A 17011-nucleotide genomic window follows, 5' to 3' on the forward strand; every position below is an offset into this window, starting at 1 on the left:
GGTTAAACACATAAAGCTGCAGGGTCAGCATATGCTATAATGAATTAGGGCAAATCATTTTTCCATTAAAATGGACCCGTGCGTATATGCAAAAAGCTACATTTCTTGTCCAATGTAATATCTGGAACTAGTGGAATATTTATATATAGTTAGAGTTTGGAATGCTGCAAGATGTATTCAATCATTTAGACAAAAAAATAAAAACAATATTCAGAATTAAATTGCAAAACCTCATGCAAAATTATAATATAAGTATATTATGAAGTTGCTTTTTTTTTGTTTTTTTTAAAAACAATACTTTATTAAAGTCTTTATGATAAATTGTTTCATGTGAGCCTGATCAGGTACCCAATAACCTAAAACAGCAAAAAATGGGTTGATATATGGCAATGAGATAGCAAGAGAAATATCCAATGAGTGAGTATGTACACAGCTTGCTTTTTTATTTAACTAGTTTTTTTCTGGTATTCATGTGGGTTTATATATAATATATATTTTTTTTAAACTCACATTCCTGTCTCTCCCACTTTCTCTTTACACCCTTAGGGGGGCCTCACAGGTTGGTTTCTGACTCTTCCTCAAACAGCAGATCCCATGATTTAAGAGGAGGGGGGTGCTTTTTGTGAGGGATATATCATGCTCACACATGCATCTGCTTTGTTATTGGAAACAGCATTTATTTAACTACTTGTAGCCCCCTGAAGTTAATCTGTTGTCCCAATACACAAGAGGATACTGTAAAAGCCAGTGTAAATGACCTGTGCCCCTGGGAAGGGGAGATTACATGAGCATACTGTCACTGTGGGTTCCTATAGCCTGAGACAGTTTTGTGCAAGCCTATAAAGCTTAGCTGCTGGGTTTTTCTTCATGTGAGGTGTAACTATAAAACAATTGCACTTTCTGTGCAATATAAGGATCATACACACAACATATCTGCACTGCATGTCTCTTTACTCATCTCTCTCTGGGAAGCAGCATTGACATTGTAACCGGGTGGCAATTCTGCTTTCATCTAGTAACATAGTCATACAGAAGAACGGGATATTAAACTCATTTATATTTGTAGCATCTAAACTAGAGAATTCTATATGGGACATACAGTTCTCTAATGTTGTAGAGCATTTTATTACCACTGTATTGCTCGCATATAACTATGTTCAACCACTATAATGGGGTTAAACACATAGTTAAAGTCAGCTCCAGAGCTGCAACACATTACTAGAGCTAGCTGAACACATATAGTGAGCCAAAGATAAGAGGAATAAATGTTTAGCCACCAATCATCAGCTATTTCCTAGTAATGCATTGCTGCTCCAGAGCCTACCTAGGTATGCTTTTTTTTATCAAAGGATATCAATAGAACAAAGTAAATTTGACAATATAAATACATTGGAAGGTTCTTTAAAATTGCATTATCTGTCTGAACCATGAAATGCTTAATATGTATTAAAATTATAAATAATATACATGCATTGTACATATATATATATATTTATATTTATTTTAATATATCTGGCCCTCCACCATGTACTTTTACAAAAATCCATGTTAAAACACCAAAAGGTTGGGTAATACTGCTCTTAGCTATCAAGGCCTGTTCTGCTATAGTGATCAGAAATGTGCAGCATTATTAGGGAAATATTGAGAAATTTATTGTGCAGCAAATGTTGCCATTATTGCAAGTTTTCTTCTTAAACGGGAGTCCACAGCAGCATTCATTACTTTTGGGAATTCAGAACCTGGCCTCCAGGAGGAGGCAGAGACACCCCAGCCAAAGGCTTAAATACCTCCCCCACTTCCCTCATCCCCCAGTCATTCTTTGCCTTTTGTCACAAGAGGTTGGCAGAGAAGTGTCAGAAGATTGAAGATAGTCTCTTATGGAGGGTAGTACTCTTCGAAATGGGACTGGAGTTTTAAGTAATCCTGTCAGCCTCTCAGTGAGAGCATGGATGAAAGTTAGAGTCCGGAGATGCAGGGAGTGTCGTCTTTGCGAAACCATCCCGACTCATGTTAACAGCTCCTTGGCAATCCACGTTGACTTTCACTACCTGCCTTTATTCACTCAAGTCCATGTCAGAAGTGATGCTACTATCTGTCACACTTGAAGGGTCGTGTTCCTGTTCCACGGCGTAGATTCCAGTAAGATAGTTTATTTTTATTTCGATATGTGAATTTAATGTTAACGAAGTCAGGGTCCCAGTGGGACTCCTGTATCTTATGGAATTTTCAGGGTTTTTTCCCTGTTTTGTTTGCCATGTGCTGCTGGCAGCCATTTTACTCACCTCTCTTGCTGACTCTGGTGCATACTGTGTGATGCTGCTCATTTCCTGCACTTCCTTTAATGGCCAGACTGGTGTACATCATCCGTGTGAGACAGGATGCAGTCTCAGAATTGTGATGTCATCACTTATTATTTAAAGGTCCTCTGTTCAGTATGCTTTGCCCTTGCGTTTTCTCAGACCTGTTTGTGAGAGCTCCTGTGTATTACCTGGCTGTCTGATGTCCCTCCTGGTTCCTGATCTCTGGCTTTTTTCTGATTCTGCTGTTCTCCTTGTTCCTGATTCCGGCTCGTCTAACTACTTGCTTTGGCTCCTGACTCGGCTTGTCTGACTACCAGCTTTGGTTTTGATTCCTGGCTTATTTGACTTGTGGACTTTTTATTATTTTTTTGCTATTAATAAAGATGTGATTATTTTCTCCAACATAGGTGTGTCCGGTCCACGGCGTCATCCTTACTTGTGGGATATTCTCTTCCCCAACAGGAAATGGCAAAGAGCCCAGCAAAGCTGGTCACATGATCCCTCCTAGGCTCCGCCTTCCCCAGTCATTCTCTTTGCCGTTGTACAGGCAACATCTCCACGGAGATGGCTTAGAGTTTTTTAGTGTTTAACTGTAGTTTTTATTATTCAATCAAGAGTTTGTTATTTTAAAATAGTGCTGGTATGTACTATTTACTCTGAAACAGAAAAGAGATGAAGATTTCTGTTTGTAAGAGGAAAATGATTTTAGCAACCGTTACTAAAATCGATGGCTGTTCCACACAGGACTGTTGAGAGGAATTAACTTCAGTTGGGGGAACAGTGAGCAGACTTTTGCTGCTTGAGGTATGACACATTCTAACAAGACGATGTAATGCTGGAAGCTGTCATTTTCCCTATGGGATCCGGTAAGCCATTTTATTACAGACAGTAAATAAGGGCTTCACAAGGGCTTTTTAAGACTGTAGACATTTTCTGGGCTAAATCGATTTATATATAAACATATTTTATACTCCATAGCCTTGAGGAATTATTTTAATCTTGGGAATTTTGTAAAATAACCGGCAGGCACTGTATTGGACACCTTATTCTCTAGGGGCTTTCCCTAATCATAGGCAGAGTCTCATTTTCGCGCCTGTATTGCGCACTTGTTTTTGAGAACCATGACATGCAGATGCATGTGTGAGGAGCTCTGATACATAGAAAAGACTTTCTGAAGGCGTCATTTGGTATCGTATTCCCCTTTGGGCTTGGTTGGGTCTCAGCAAAGCAGATACCAGGGACTGTAAAGGGGTTAAATATAAAAACGGCTCCGGTTCCATTATTTTAAGGGTTAAAGCTTCCAAATTTGGTGTGCAATACTTTTAAGGCTTTAAGACACTGTGGTGAAATTTTGGTGAATTTTGAACAATTCCTTCATACTTTTTCGCAATTGCAGTAATAAAGTGTGTTCAGTTTAAAATTTAAAGTGACAGTAACGGTTTTATTTTAAAACGTTTTTTGTACTTTGTTATCAAGTTTATGCCTGTTTAACATGTCTGAACTGCCAGATAGACTGTGTTCTGAATGTGGGGAAGCCAAGGTCCCTTCTCATTTAAATAGATGTGATTTATGTGACACAAAATTTAGAGAAAATGATGCCCAAGATGATTCCTCAAGTGAGGGGAGTAAGCATGGTACTGCATCATCCCCTCCTTCGTCTACACCAGTCTTGCCCACACAAGAGGCCCCTAGTACATCTAGCGCGCCAATACTCCTTACTATGCAACAATTAACGGCTGTAATGGATAATTCTATCAAAAACATTTTAGCCAAAATGCCCACTTATCAGCGAAAGCGCGACTGCTCTGTTTTAGAAAATACTGAAGAGCATGAGGACGCTGATGATATTGTTTCTGAAGGGCCCCTACACCAGTCTGAGGGGGCCAGGGAGGTTTTGTCTGAGGGAGAAATTTCAGATTCAGGGAAAATTTCTCAAAAAGCTGAACCTGATGTGATTACATTTAAATTTAAGTTGGAACATCTCCGCGCTCTGCTTAAGGAGGTGTTATCCACTCTGGATGATTGTGAGAATTTGGTCATCCCAGAGAAACTATGTAAAATGGACAAGTTCCTAGAGGTCCCGGGGCCCCCCGAAGCTTTTCCTATACCCAAGCGGGTGGCGGACATTGTAAATAAAGAATGGGAAAGGCCCGGTATACCTTTCGTCCCTCCCCCCATATTTAAAAAATTGTTTCCTATGGTCGACCCCAGAAAGGACTTATGGCAGACAGTCCCCAAGGTCGAGGGGGCGGTTTCTACTCTAAACAAACGCACCACTATACCCATAGAAGATAGTTGTGCTTTCAAAGATCCTATGGATAAAAAATTAGAAGGTTTGCTTAAAAAGATGTTTGTTCAGCAAGGTTACCTTCTACAACCAATTTCATGCATTGTCCCTGTCACTACAGCCGCGTGTTTCTGGTTCGATGAGCTAGAAAAGGCGATCACTAGTAATTCTCCTTCTTATGAGGAGATTATGGACAGAATCCATGCTCTCAAATTGGCTAATTCTTTCACCCTAGACGCCACTTTGCAATTGGCTAGGTTAGCGGCGAAAAATTCTGGGTTTGCTATTGTGGCGCGCAGAGCGCTTTGGTTAAAATCTTGGTCAGCGGATGCGTCTTCCAAGAACAAATTGCTTAACATTCCTTTCAAGGGGAAAACGCTGTTTGGCCCTGACTTGAAAGAGATTATCTCTGATATCACTGGGGGCAAGGGCCACGCCCTTCCTCAGGATAGGTCTTTCAAGGCCAAAAATAAACCTAATTTTCGTCCCTTTCGTAGAAACGGACCAGCCCCAAGTGCTACGTCCTCTAAGCAAGAGGGTAATACTTCTCAAGCCAAGCCAGCCTGGAGACCAATGCAAGGCTGGAACAAGGGAAAGCAGGCCAAGAAACCTGCCACTGCTACCAAGACAGCATGAGATGTTGGCCCCCGATCCGGGACCGGATCTGGTGGGGGGCAGACTCTCTCTCTTCGCTCAGGCTTGGGCAAGAGATGTTCTGGATCCTTGGGCGCTAGAAATAGTCTCCCAAGGTTATCTTCTGGAATTCAAAGGGCTTCCCCCAAGGGGGAGGTTCCACAGGTCTCAATTGTCTTCAGACCACATAAAAAAAACAGGCATTCTTACATTGTGTAGAAGACCTGTTAAAAATGGGAGTGATTCATCCTGTTCCATTAGGAGAACAAGGGATGGGGTTCTACTCCAATCTGTTCGTAGTTCCCAAAAAAGAGGGAACGTTCAGACCAATCTTAGATCTCAAGATCCTAAACAAGTTTCTCAAGGTTCCATCGTTCAAAATGGAAACCATTCGAACAATTCTTCCTTCCATCCAGGAAGGTCAATTCATGACCACGGTGGATTTAAAGGATGCGTATCTACATATTCCTATCCACAGGGAACATCATCGGTTCCTAAGGTTCGCATTCCTGGACAAGCATTACCAGTTCGTGGCACTTCCGTTCGGATTAGCCACTGCTCCAAGGATTTTCACAAAGGTACTAGGGTCCCTTCTAGCGGTGCTAAGACCAAGGGGCATTGCAGTAGTACCTTACTTGGACGACATTCTGATTCAAGCGTCGTCCCTTCCTCTAGCAAAGGCTCACACGGACATTGTCCTGGCCTTTCTCAGATCTCACGGATGGAAAGTGAACGTAGAAAAGAGTTCTCTATCTCCGTCAACGAGGGTTCCCTTCTTGGGAACAATAATAGACTCCTTAGAAATGAGGATTTTTCTGACAGAGGCCAGAAAAACAAAACTTCTAAACTCTTGTCAAATACTTCATTCCGTTCCTCTTCCTTCCATAGTGCAGTGCATGGAAGTAATAGGTTTGATGGTAGCGGCAATGGACATAGTTCCTTTTGCGCGCATTCATCTAAGACCATTACAACTGTGCATGCTCAGTCAGTGGAATGGGGACTATACAGACTTGTCTCCGACGATACAAGTAAATCAGAGGACCAGAGATTCACTCCGTTGGTGGCAGTCCCTGGACAATCTGTCACAGGGGATGAGCTTCCGCAGACCAGAGTGGGTCATTGTCACGACCGACGCCAGTCTGATGGGCTGGGGCGCGGTCTGGGGACCCCTGAAAGCTCAGGGTCTTTGGTCTCGGGAAGAATCTCTTCTACCGATAAATATTCTGGAACTGAGAGCGATACTCAATGCTCTCAAGGCTTGGCCTCAGCTAGCAAAGGCCAAGTTCATACGGTTTCAATCAGACAACATGACGACTGTTGCGTACATCAACCATCAGGGGGGAACAAGGAGTTCCCTGGCGATGGAAGAAGTGACCAAAATCATTCAATGGGCGGAGACTCACTCCTGCCACTTGTCTGCAATCCACATCCCAGGAGTGGAAAATTGGGAAGCGGATTTTCTGAGTCGTCAGACATTACATCCGGGGGAGTGGGAACTCCATCCGGAAATCTTTGCCCACATTACTCAACTGTGGGGCATTCCAGACATGGATCTGATGGCCTCTCGTCAGAACTTCAAGGTTCCTTGCTACGGGTCCAGATCCAGGGATCCCAAGGCGACTCTAGTAGATGCACTAGTAGCACCTTGGACCTTCAAACTAGCTTATGTATTCCCGCCGTTTCCTCTCATCCCCAGGCTGGTAGCCAGGATCAATCAGGAGAGGGCATCAGTGATCTTGATAGCTCCTGCGTGGCCACGCAGGACTTGGTATGCAGACCTGGTGAATATGTCATCGGCTCCACCATGGAAGCTACCTTTGAGACGAGACCTTCTTGTTCAGGGTCCGTTCGAACATCCGAATCTGGTTTCACTCCAACTGACTGCTTGGAGATTGAACGCTTGATCTTATCAAAGCGAGGGTTCTCAGATTCTGTTATTGATACTCTTGTTCAGGCCAGAAAGCCTGTAACTAGAAAAATTTACCACAAAATATGGAAAAAATATATCTGTTGGTGTGAATCTAAAGGATTCCCTTGGGACAAGGTAAAAAATCCTAAGATTCTATCCTTTCTTCAAGAAGGATTGGAGAAAGGATTATCTGCAAGTTCCTTGAAGGGACAGATTTCTGCCTTGTCTGTGTTACTTCACAAAAAGCTGGCAGCTGTGCCAGATGTTCAAGCCTTTGTTCAGGCTCTGGTTAGAATCAAGCCTGTTTACAAACCTTTGACTCCTCCTTGGAGTCTCAATTTAATTCTTTCAGTTCTTCAGGGGGTTCCGTTTGAACCCTTACATTCCGTTGATATTAAGTTATTATCTTGGAAAGTTTTGTTTTTGGTTGCAATTTCTTCTGCTAGAAGAGTTTCAGAATTATCTGCTCTGCAGTGTTCTCCTCCTTATCTGGTGTTCCATTCAGATAAGGTGGTTTTACGTACTAAACCTGGTTTTCTTCCGAAAGTTGTTTCTAACAAAAACATTAACCAGGAGATAGTCGTGCCTTCTTTGTGTCCGAATCCAGTTTCAAAGAAGGAACGTTTGTTGCACAATTTGGATGTTGTTCGCGCTCTAAAATTCTATTTAGATGCTACAAAGGATTTTAGACAAACATCTTCCTTGTTTGTTGTTTATTCTGGTAAAAGGAGAGGTCAAAAAGCAACTTCTACCTCTCTCTCTTTTTGGATTAAAAGCATCATCAGATTGGCTTATGAGACTGCCGGACGGCAGCCTCCTGAAAGAATCACAGCTCATTCCACTAGGGCTGTGGCTTCCACATGGGCCTTCAAGAACGAGGTTTCTGTTGATCAGATATGTAAGGCAGCGACTTGGTCTTCACTGCACACTTTTACCAAATTTTACAAGTTTGATACTTTTGCTTCTTCTGAGGCTATTTTTGGCAGAAAGGTTTTGCAAGCCGTGGTGCCTTCCATTTAGGTGACCTGATTTGCTCCCTCCCTTCATCCGTGTCCTAAAGCTTTGGTATTGGTTCCCACAAGTAAGGATGACGCCGTGGACCGGACACACCTATGTTGGAGAAAACAGAATTTATGTTTACCTGATAAATTACTTTCTCCAACGGTGTGTCCGGTCCACGGCCCGCCCTGGTTTTTTAATCAGGTCTGATAATTTATTTTCTTTAACTACAGTCACCACGGTATCATATGATTTCTCCTATGCAAATATTCCTCCTTTACGTCGGTCGAATGACTGGGGAAGGCGGAGCCTAGGAGGGATCATGTGACCAGCTTTGCTGGGCTCTTTGCCATTTCCTGTTGGGGAAGAGAATATCCCACAAGTAAGGATGACGCCGTGGACCGGACACACCGTTGGAGAAAGTAATTTATCAGGTAAACATAAATTCTGTTTTTGCACTTCTCGTCTCAGTCTGATTCCTGGCACCCTGACAGGAATCAAGTTATTGAACAGGGGAGACTTTAATCATGTTTTTTTTTATATGATTCCGTCTGCTAATGTGTAGTGATGCTTGGGCTCATGGCTATTCGGAAAAACATATCGGCCTTATCAGACTGCGCGGCCCTTTTTGGGACTGGCACGCCTTTTTTGCTGGATTACACGGTGCACCGTGTGACCGGGTGTGGTCATGTTAACCGAGTGACGACGGAGAGAGTCTGTTTGTTAGTTGTCTGGTTCACAGGTGGTGGTGAGTGCCCCAGCCATTGGAGGTGTAAGGTGCCGTTCAGCTTTTGTCCATATTTGCAATCTCCAAGTTATGGAGGATTCTGATTTTAGAGACGGACATCTCTGACTCGGAGTATACGTCTTATGAGGAGTATGAAATGGCACGGGTTATCCAGGCCATCATTTATGTTCCGATTGCCGTGCTAGAGTACTCTCTTCCCCCGATTCAGGGAGCGTAGAGTGCGTTGAGCCATCTGCCCCTCAGGATACCATGTCCAGTGAGGCGCGCACGCCCCAGAACCTTCTTTTGCTACGCAAGCAGGTGTCCCTATGGCCGTTACTCCTTCTCTGGAAGGCGGCTTGTTTTCTCCAGAGGTTACGGCACGGTTCCACATTGCCATATCTATGGCACTGGCACATTTATATCTCCCAGGAGAAGTATTTTTAATACAGGTAGCCCTCAGTTTACGCCGGGGTTAGGTTCCAGAAGGAATGGTTGTAAATCGAAACCGTTGTGAATTGAAACCCAGTTATAATGTAAGCCAATGGGAAGTAATGGAGATAGGTTCCAGGCCCCTCTCAAAATTGTCATAAGTAACACCTAATACATTGTTTTTAAAGCTTTGAAATGAAGACTACATGCTAAACAGCATTATAAACCTAATAAAATAATCACACAACACAAAATCTATAATTAAACTAAGTTAAATGAACAAAAACATTTGCTAAACAGCATTATAAACCTAATAAAATAATCACACAACACAGACTTCACTTGCATTTTTCTGCAAACAGTTCTTTCTATGCATTCAAATCTGGACTTTATAGACAGGAAGATCTTGTTCCTTTGAAATCTGCTCGATAGCTCAGGTCTGGTTAAACTGATTAATTTCAGCTTGCTTGGCTTTGCTGCAACAAAAGCGGACAGCTCCACCTACTGGCTATTTTAATAAATGCACTGCTTCTGAATGCTTTTCAATAGCAGTCACATAACTGGAACAAAAGGTTGTTATTCTGAAACGGTGTAAATTGAACCGTTGTAAAACGAGGGCCACCTGTATACTGTCCGTGTTCTGTTAACCAGAGTCTGTTCGACCTTCTGGGGAAGCGATGGCCTCTAAGGCTTCAGGGGACCCTCCCTCGGGGCTGGGGTCGTCCATCGATCCGGCGGGGGAACATTTTCCCTTCCGTTATAGACTGGCACGTCTTCATGTACTACTAAGGCATGTTTTGGCGGTGCTGGAGGATTTCGGTCCTAATGGGCCGAGGGATCCTCTGTCTTCTGTGCCGGATGGCAAACTGGGTTAGCCATATGGGCATGAAGAAGAACTCCTTGACAGCCCCGTTTTCTTTTCTTTATGTATCTGTTCCAGTTCTGAGCTTAGGAGAAAGAGGCACTGTTAGCGTGCCCATTCTCCTTGGGTGTTCACCCACAGGTGCTGCCTTCATTTTCTTGTTTGATCCGGATAAGATGTGTTTAATTTGGTTTTACGAAGCTCATGTCTGTTATAATTTTACGTTTTGGGAACGTTTCTTCTCTGGAACGGATACTTGCGATTTTGTGGTCACATGGGCACTTGCGAAGTTGCGCAGTACTATATAATGACATAGTCATGTTTATAGTTTGTTATTGATCCCTTCGGGGGCTCTGATTTTCTTGGACCTTGGACAGTTTCGGAGTGTTCTTGTACCAGGCGGGTCTTAGTCGAGCGCTAGCAACTCTTCCTTATGGTTCATGTCACCCACGTGGTGCCAGTGTGCTGGTTACCCTGCCGGGTGCTGGGTTGTTCACTTTGATAAGTGTTCGGTTTTCTTGTTGCCTCCCTTTCTAGTTATCGGAGGGACTGCATCAGTCTGCCTCCCGTTCCTACTGTTGAGGGGGTTCCGGACTCGGAGCCTGCTGAGGCTCATCGTGAGAGGTTCTTTGGGCTTGGAAGCGAAGTTTATCCATTCCCATTGGGTTTGGAGGTTTGGGTGACCTTTGGGCATCGGGGGTACCAGATGGATGGCGATTTTAGTTTTCACTCTTAGTTTCTCCTGGATGTCTTTTTTTTTTTTTTGTGTCCTAATTTTTCTTTCTTGGGTGGTCGGGTCATCTGTGTCTGGAAGTCCTTATTACTTCCTTTTTTATTAGGTTGTATGCTCTCCTATTGGGAGCGCAAGGGTTGGGGTTAGTCCCTTCTCCGGCATTTCCCCTGGTCGACTTGTCTGCCAGGAGTTGTGAGGCTCCCGCCATTTTTCTGTATGGTACAGTATTTTCCGGGAGATTGATCCGGTAAGGGTCTTTGGAGATATTATTGTCTAATTATTCTAAGGGCTTGTTTGGAGCCTGTCCCTTGCAAACCTGTGGTTTGTAAGAGATCTAACTCTCTGGGGTTGCTAGCCGAGGGTCCAGGAATCAGACGCACCTCCAGGTGCTGGTTGCCCTCTTCTTAGGCCTGTTAAGTTGTCTCTCTAGGCTCTTTGGTCTGAATCTATTTCAAGCATTCAATGTCCAGGGACATTGGGATGTCGGGTGCACTGCCTAGGGTGCACGCCTCTGTGTGAGGTAACTTGAGGGTTCCTCAGGGGGTTAGAGCATCGACTGGTCTCGGATCTGGGGGTCTGGTTTAGGGCCATGTCTCTTGTCTGAGATTCGGAGTTCAGATCGGTCCTGGGTGGTTCGCTTTCAAACCTTTTGGTTTTGGAACATCCGCATGTCCCTTCAGGGGAGATTTGATCACTGCCTAAGGGTTAGTTTTGCTGCCTCTCAGGCGGGATCCTAAAGTTGTTGTCAGGGGCAGCTATTGCACCTTGATGTGGGCTTGTGGTTGTGGTTTCAACTGAGCTGGCAGTATGGCTGAATTGGTCTTTTATCAATTGGTTTTACCGTTTCTCTCATCTCTTCTCCATGCTTATGGCTGGGGAAGTGGTTCCTTTGCACTTGACCTCCTTTGGGGAGATTTTTCAGAATACAGTATGCATGAAGCCCCAGGGGTCCTTGTTTTCTCATTTTATTAAGGGGGGTCTGCCCTTCCTTGCGTGCAAGCTGCCTTGGACCTGGATTCTGGTACTGGGACGCTGTAGTTCAGTGCCCTATATCCCTTGGTTGGGAGTGGTCCTTTTGGAAGGGAGCTGTGTAGGGGTTCTGGTATCTGAGCATGTAGTATTCTGCTTTGGCTTTGTGGTAGCAAGCAAGATTAGTAATGGTCAGAGTTGTTCTCTCATGGGTTTGTTCCCTTTCAGCCCCTCCTTTTTCCTCTGAGGTGTGGTTCGTAGAATTCTGTATTTGGACGTTACCAATCCTTTAGGACTGGGTCTTTTACCTCGGAGTGGGGGTTGGGGATCTGACTGCTCTGTTGAGTCTTGACCGTGTACTTCCAGTTGCTACAAGTCTATGTGGCCTTGGGGATATCTACCCTGCCTAGTAGCTGAAAGTTTGGAGTTTGAATTATGCTGTGACCGCTTTCTATCCTGGTTCCTGCCTTCGGTGGGGGGTTCACGGTGTTTCATCCCTCCACTGGTTTCATAGGCTGCTGGTGTTGGATGTTCTTCTAAGGTCTGGATTTTTTCCAGGACGAGAGTCGTTGTCGATATTTTTTGGCCTTCTCTGTGGGATGGTCTCCCATGTTGGGTTAGGGTCAGCTTTGCTGCCATGAGGCTGGAGTTCGCAAGTTCTTATTCGGAGGTGGCTGTGTGTTTTTTTTTCTAGATAGCCTTTTTTCTCTGATAGGATATATAGTTTTGTTCTGATCCTTGTCTGCAGGCTCCGAATTTCTTCAGTTTTATATGCTACCTATGTTTGCCTAGTTTTAGCGGTTGTATCCGCTAGACTATGGTACAGTGGGGAGCTTACGGCTTCCTTGGAGCACTATAAGTCATATGGTGTTGTGTCAGGAATTTGAGGGTAGACCTTGTTCCTTCTCGTAATCACCTTTTCATAGGTGTGGAGTTTCTGGTCCTTGTCCTTCTAGGGAGTTAATTTCCCTGGGCGGTTGTCTTTCGCAAACCTTGGTTTCGCTTGAATCATTTTTGAGGTTTTCTTACCTTAGTTGGTGATCCTTTAGATATCTTATGGTCCTCCGTTTTTCCCCCTCCGGGGGAGGTGAAGCTTCTCTTCCTTCGGGTCAGGGATTAGTTCCATGTAATCAGAAAGCCCGCAGGATTTGGCTCCTCGGGGGGGGTTTGTGCTCAATGGATTCTAGGGATTCTGAATGGTCTCTAACACGGCCTTGTAGGTTGTTTAACTGATGGGCACTTACTTGGTCCTTTACATTTTTTACCCCCTGTTTCTAGGTGTTTATCATACACGGTTACTGGTTTTAATATGCATTGTACAGTTGGCAAATAACAATTAACAACTTAGATCCCCATTGTTAATACTGTCCAGGTATAGCTCCCATTCCACTTAGGGGGTCCTGTGTTCAGTAGGGGTGTAGTTTCTATGAGGTTCGGCCTTACTTTCACATCTTGAATAGCCATGGAATTTAAGCTTGCATGTGATTTACCCTTCGTGATTAGTCTATTATGGACTTTTGATGTACTTTACTTCTCTCCTTTTTCTCTTTTCTCTTTTCTTTGTTTTATTTATATATATATATATATATATATATATATATATATATATATATATATGTGTGTGTGTGTTTGATGTATTGATACTCTGTATATAGTTTTGTCAATGAGGGCATTCTGATGCCGGGTTTTCTACAGTGTAAAGTTGATCTTATTTGTTGATAATGAATTAATTTTGAATTTGATTGCCGTATTTTTGACGAGAATGGGGGCCTCAAAACAACTCTCAAATGACCTGAAAACAAAGATTGTTCAATATTATGGTTTAGGGGAAGGCTACAAAAGCTATCACAGAGATTTAAGCTGTCAGTGTCCACTGTGAGGAACATAGTGAAGAAATGGAAGACCACAGTCACAGTTCTTGTTAAGGCCAGAAGTGTCAGGCCAAGTAAAATATCGGAGAGGCAAAGGATAGTGAGAACAGTCAAAAACAGCCCACAGACCACCTCCAAAGACCTAAAACATCATCTTGCTGCAGATGGTGTCACTGTGCATCGTTCAACAATTCAGTGCACTTTGCACAAGTAGAAGCTGTATGGGAGAGTGATGTGGAAGAAGCCTTTTCTGCACACACGCCACAAACAGAGTCGCTTGAGGTATGCAAACATACATTTGGACAAGCCAGCTTAATTTTGGAAGAATGTACTGTGGACTGATGAAACAAAGAGTGTTATTTGGTCACAGCACGGGGCGTTATGCATGGCGGCAAAAGAACACAGTGTTCCAAGACAAACGCCTGCTACCCACAGTAAAATTTGGTGGATGTTCCATCATGCTGTGGGGCTGTGTGGCCAGTGCCGGTACTGGGAATCTTGTTAAAGTTGAGGGTTGCATGGATTCCACTCAATATCAGCAGATAGTTGAGAATAATGTTGAAGAATCAGTCACAAAGTTGAAGTTATGTCGGGGCTGGATATTTCAACAAGACAAGGACCCAAAATACTGCTCAAAATCTACTCTGACATTTATACAGAGGAACAATTACAATGTTCTGGAATGGCCATCCCAGTCCCCAGACCTGAATATCATTGACAATCTGTGGGGTGATTTGAAGCGGGCTGTCCATGCTCGGCAACCATCAAACATAACTGAACTGGAGATGTTTTGCAAGGAGGAATGGTCCAAAATACCTTCATCCAGAATCCAGACACTCATTACAGGCTATAGGAAGCGTCTGGAGGCTGTTATTTCTGCTAAAGGAGGCTCTACTAAATATTGATGCAATATTTCTGTTGGGGTGCCCAAAATTATGCACCTGTCTAATTTCGTTTTGATGCATATTGCACATTTTCTGTTAAAGGGACACTGTACCCAAAAATGTTCTTTCGTGATTCAGATTGAGCATGAAATTTTAAGCAACTTTCTAATTTACTCCTATTATCAAATTTTCTTCTTTCTCTTGGTATCTTTATTTGAAATGCAAGAATGTAAATTTAGATGCTGGCCCATTTTTGGTGAACAACCTGGGTTGTCCTTGCTGATTGGTGGATAAATTCATCCACCAATAAAAAAGTGCTGTCCAGAGAACTGAAACCAAAAAAAAAGCTTAGATGCCTTCTTTTTCAAATAATGATAGCAAGAGAACGAAGAAAAATTGATAATAGGAGTAAATTAGAAAGTTGCTTAAAATTGCATGCTCTTTCTGAATTACAAAAGAAAATGTTTGGGTACAGTGTCCCTTTAATCAAATAAACCTCATTTCACTACTGAAATATTACTGTGTCCTTCGGTTATTTGATAGATCAAAATGATATTGCTGATTATTTTTTGCATACGACTGTATATATGTATGTATGTACTTTTTGGCGCATATATTCACACATTTTTATATATTTTCATTTATATATTAGTTGCTAGGTGGCACACAATTTATAATCATTACAGTAACAATCAACAGTAGATTTTAGTGATATAGAAGTTTGGAAAGTAAAGAAGGTTGCTACTCTCTGGTTATGTAGATGCAGAATGTGCTGGTGATGTAGATGCAGAATGTGCTGGTGATGTAGATGCAGAATGTGCTGGTGATGTAGATGCAGAATGTGCTGGTGATGTCGATGCAGAATGTGCTGGTGATGTCGATGCAGAATGTGCTGGTGATGTCGATGCAGAATGTGCTGGTGATGTCGATGCAGAATGTGCTGGTGATGTCGATGCAGAATGTGCTGGTGATGACAGCAGTGATTCATCTCTGTTTTTAGAGAAATCAACAAAGATAACCATGAGTTTGAATCCCATTTTGGGTTATGAAAAGTAGAGGTTATTTGAAACTTCATTTTTATAATTTCACTTTTATGTGTGAGTAAATGTATTGTAAGAAATGTTTTATGTACTTAAAGTGATGGTAAATCCAAGCGTTTAATAAATGTTAGGATTTACCATCACAAAAAAACGCACCCTTTCTGTGACGTTGCACAGCGATAAATTCAGCGGCGCAGGCCGCCCACAGCACAGTGATCTTCTACCAATGAGGTGCCGCTTGCCGCTCTGAACCAATAGTGGTGCGTGCATGCAGAAACCTGTCAGTTGACACTCAACGCTATTGGTTCAGAATCACAATCGTCATCTAATTGAAGGAGATCATTGTGCCGTGGGTGGCCGGAGCCGCTGAAATTAGCGCTGTGCAACGGCACAGAAAGGGTGAGTATAGCACCCTTTTTTACTCAGTTGATGAATTAAGCTCCCCTTGATTTTTTGTGATGGTAAATCCTAGCATTTGTTAAACACTTGGATTTACCATCACTTTAAAGAACAACTAAGGAAACTAATTTTTCCATAACTACGATGTCTGACATAAACAATTATACAGCTGGATAAGATTGACTAACCAATAAGGATCGAAGAAGGATTTTTAAAGGAACGCTTTCACGAATGAGAGACATCCTTGACAAAGCCTTTATGTTGAAACGTACATCAAATGCGTATGGACTGATCGTCACTAGGAGGGTGGAACCAATCATAGAACTGCATGTACTCGTTGACAGATGCTTGTATAATGGTTATTTGTATATAACTTTGATACATGGTATTGTTCCCCTGAGTGACTTGTCCATGTTTTTAATAAATGTGATTTTAACCTTTAAGCAAGTCATTTGTGCGATACTTGAGCGCTAAGTAATAAGCTCTGACGAATGTGAGTACGGATATTTTAAATCATTATATATATATCATTCTTTTTCCTTTTTTGGAGGTCCAAATAGAGGAATTTAACCAGAAAGTGGAATTACATAAACTAGGACTATATCCTTTAGTGCACATTCATACACTTTTTTTGTTGTTGTATTTAACCTGCCACATTAGCTATCCTGTGCCATTAAGACCATTCCTGAATAAAACTCCTTTGCCTGCAGCACTGAGCTGTGTGTTGGTGGAGGGGGAGGAGGTAGGGGGTGTGTGGGGATTTCAGGTGTGGGAGGAGTTTCTCTGGCATTCCCTTCCCACCTCCATTTGTGTGACTGATTCTCTTTTATTGCAGGAGAGACTTGCAAGAAGGAGCCCTTTAGTCTGCACCTCCCCCACCTATGATAAAGAGACTAACTAAGGAGAGAGTGGATTGGATCCTACAAGCACAGTTCCTGAGCTGGCTACCCTGGTAAGGTGAGTAAT

General features: G+C 42.8%; 1 protein-coding gene across 1 annotated transcript in view; it reads left to right on the forward strand.

Moving 5' to 3' along the window:
- The window catches only part of LARGE2 (LARGE xylosyl- and glucuronyltransferase 2), a 124382-nt gene that overhangs the window by 63974 nt on the left and 43397 nt on the right, over positions 1-17011 (forward strand). Inside the window, exon 2 of the mRNA XM_053689306.1 lies at positions 16881-17002. The gene's annotated coding sequence lies outside the window, so the exon portion shown is untranslated. The remainder of the gene's footprint in view (positions 1-16880; positions 17003-17011) is intronic.

The sequence above is a fragment of the Bombina bombina genome, chromosome 7 (genome assembly GCF_027579735.1).
Source record: "Bombina bombina isolate aBomBom1 chromosome 7, aBomBom1.pri, whole genome shotgun sequence".
NCBI lineage: Eukaryota > Metazoa > Chordata > Amphibia > Anura > Bombinatoridae > Bombina > Bombina bombina.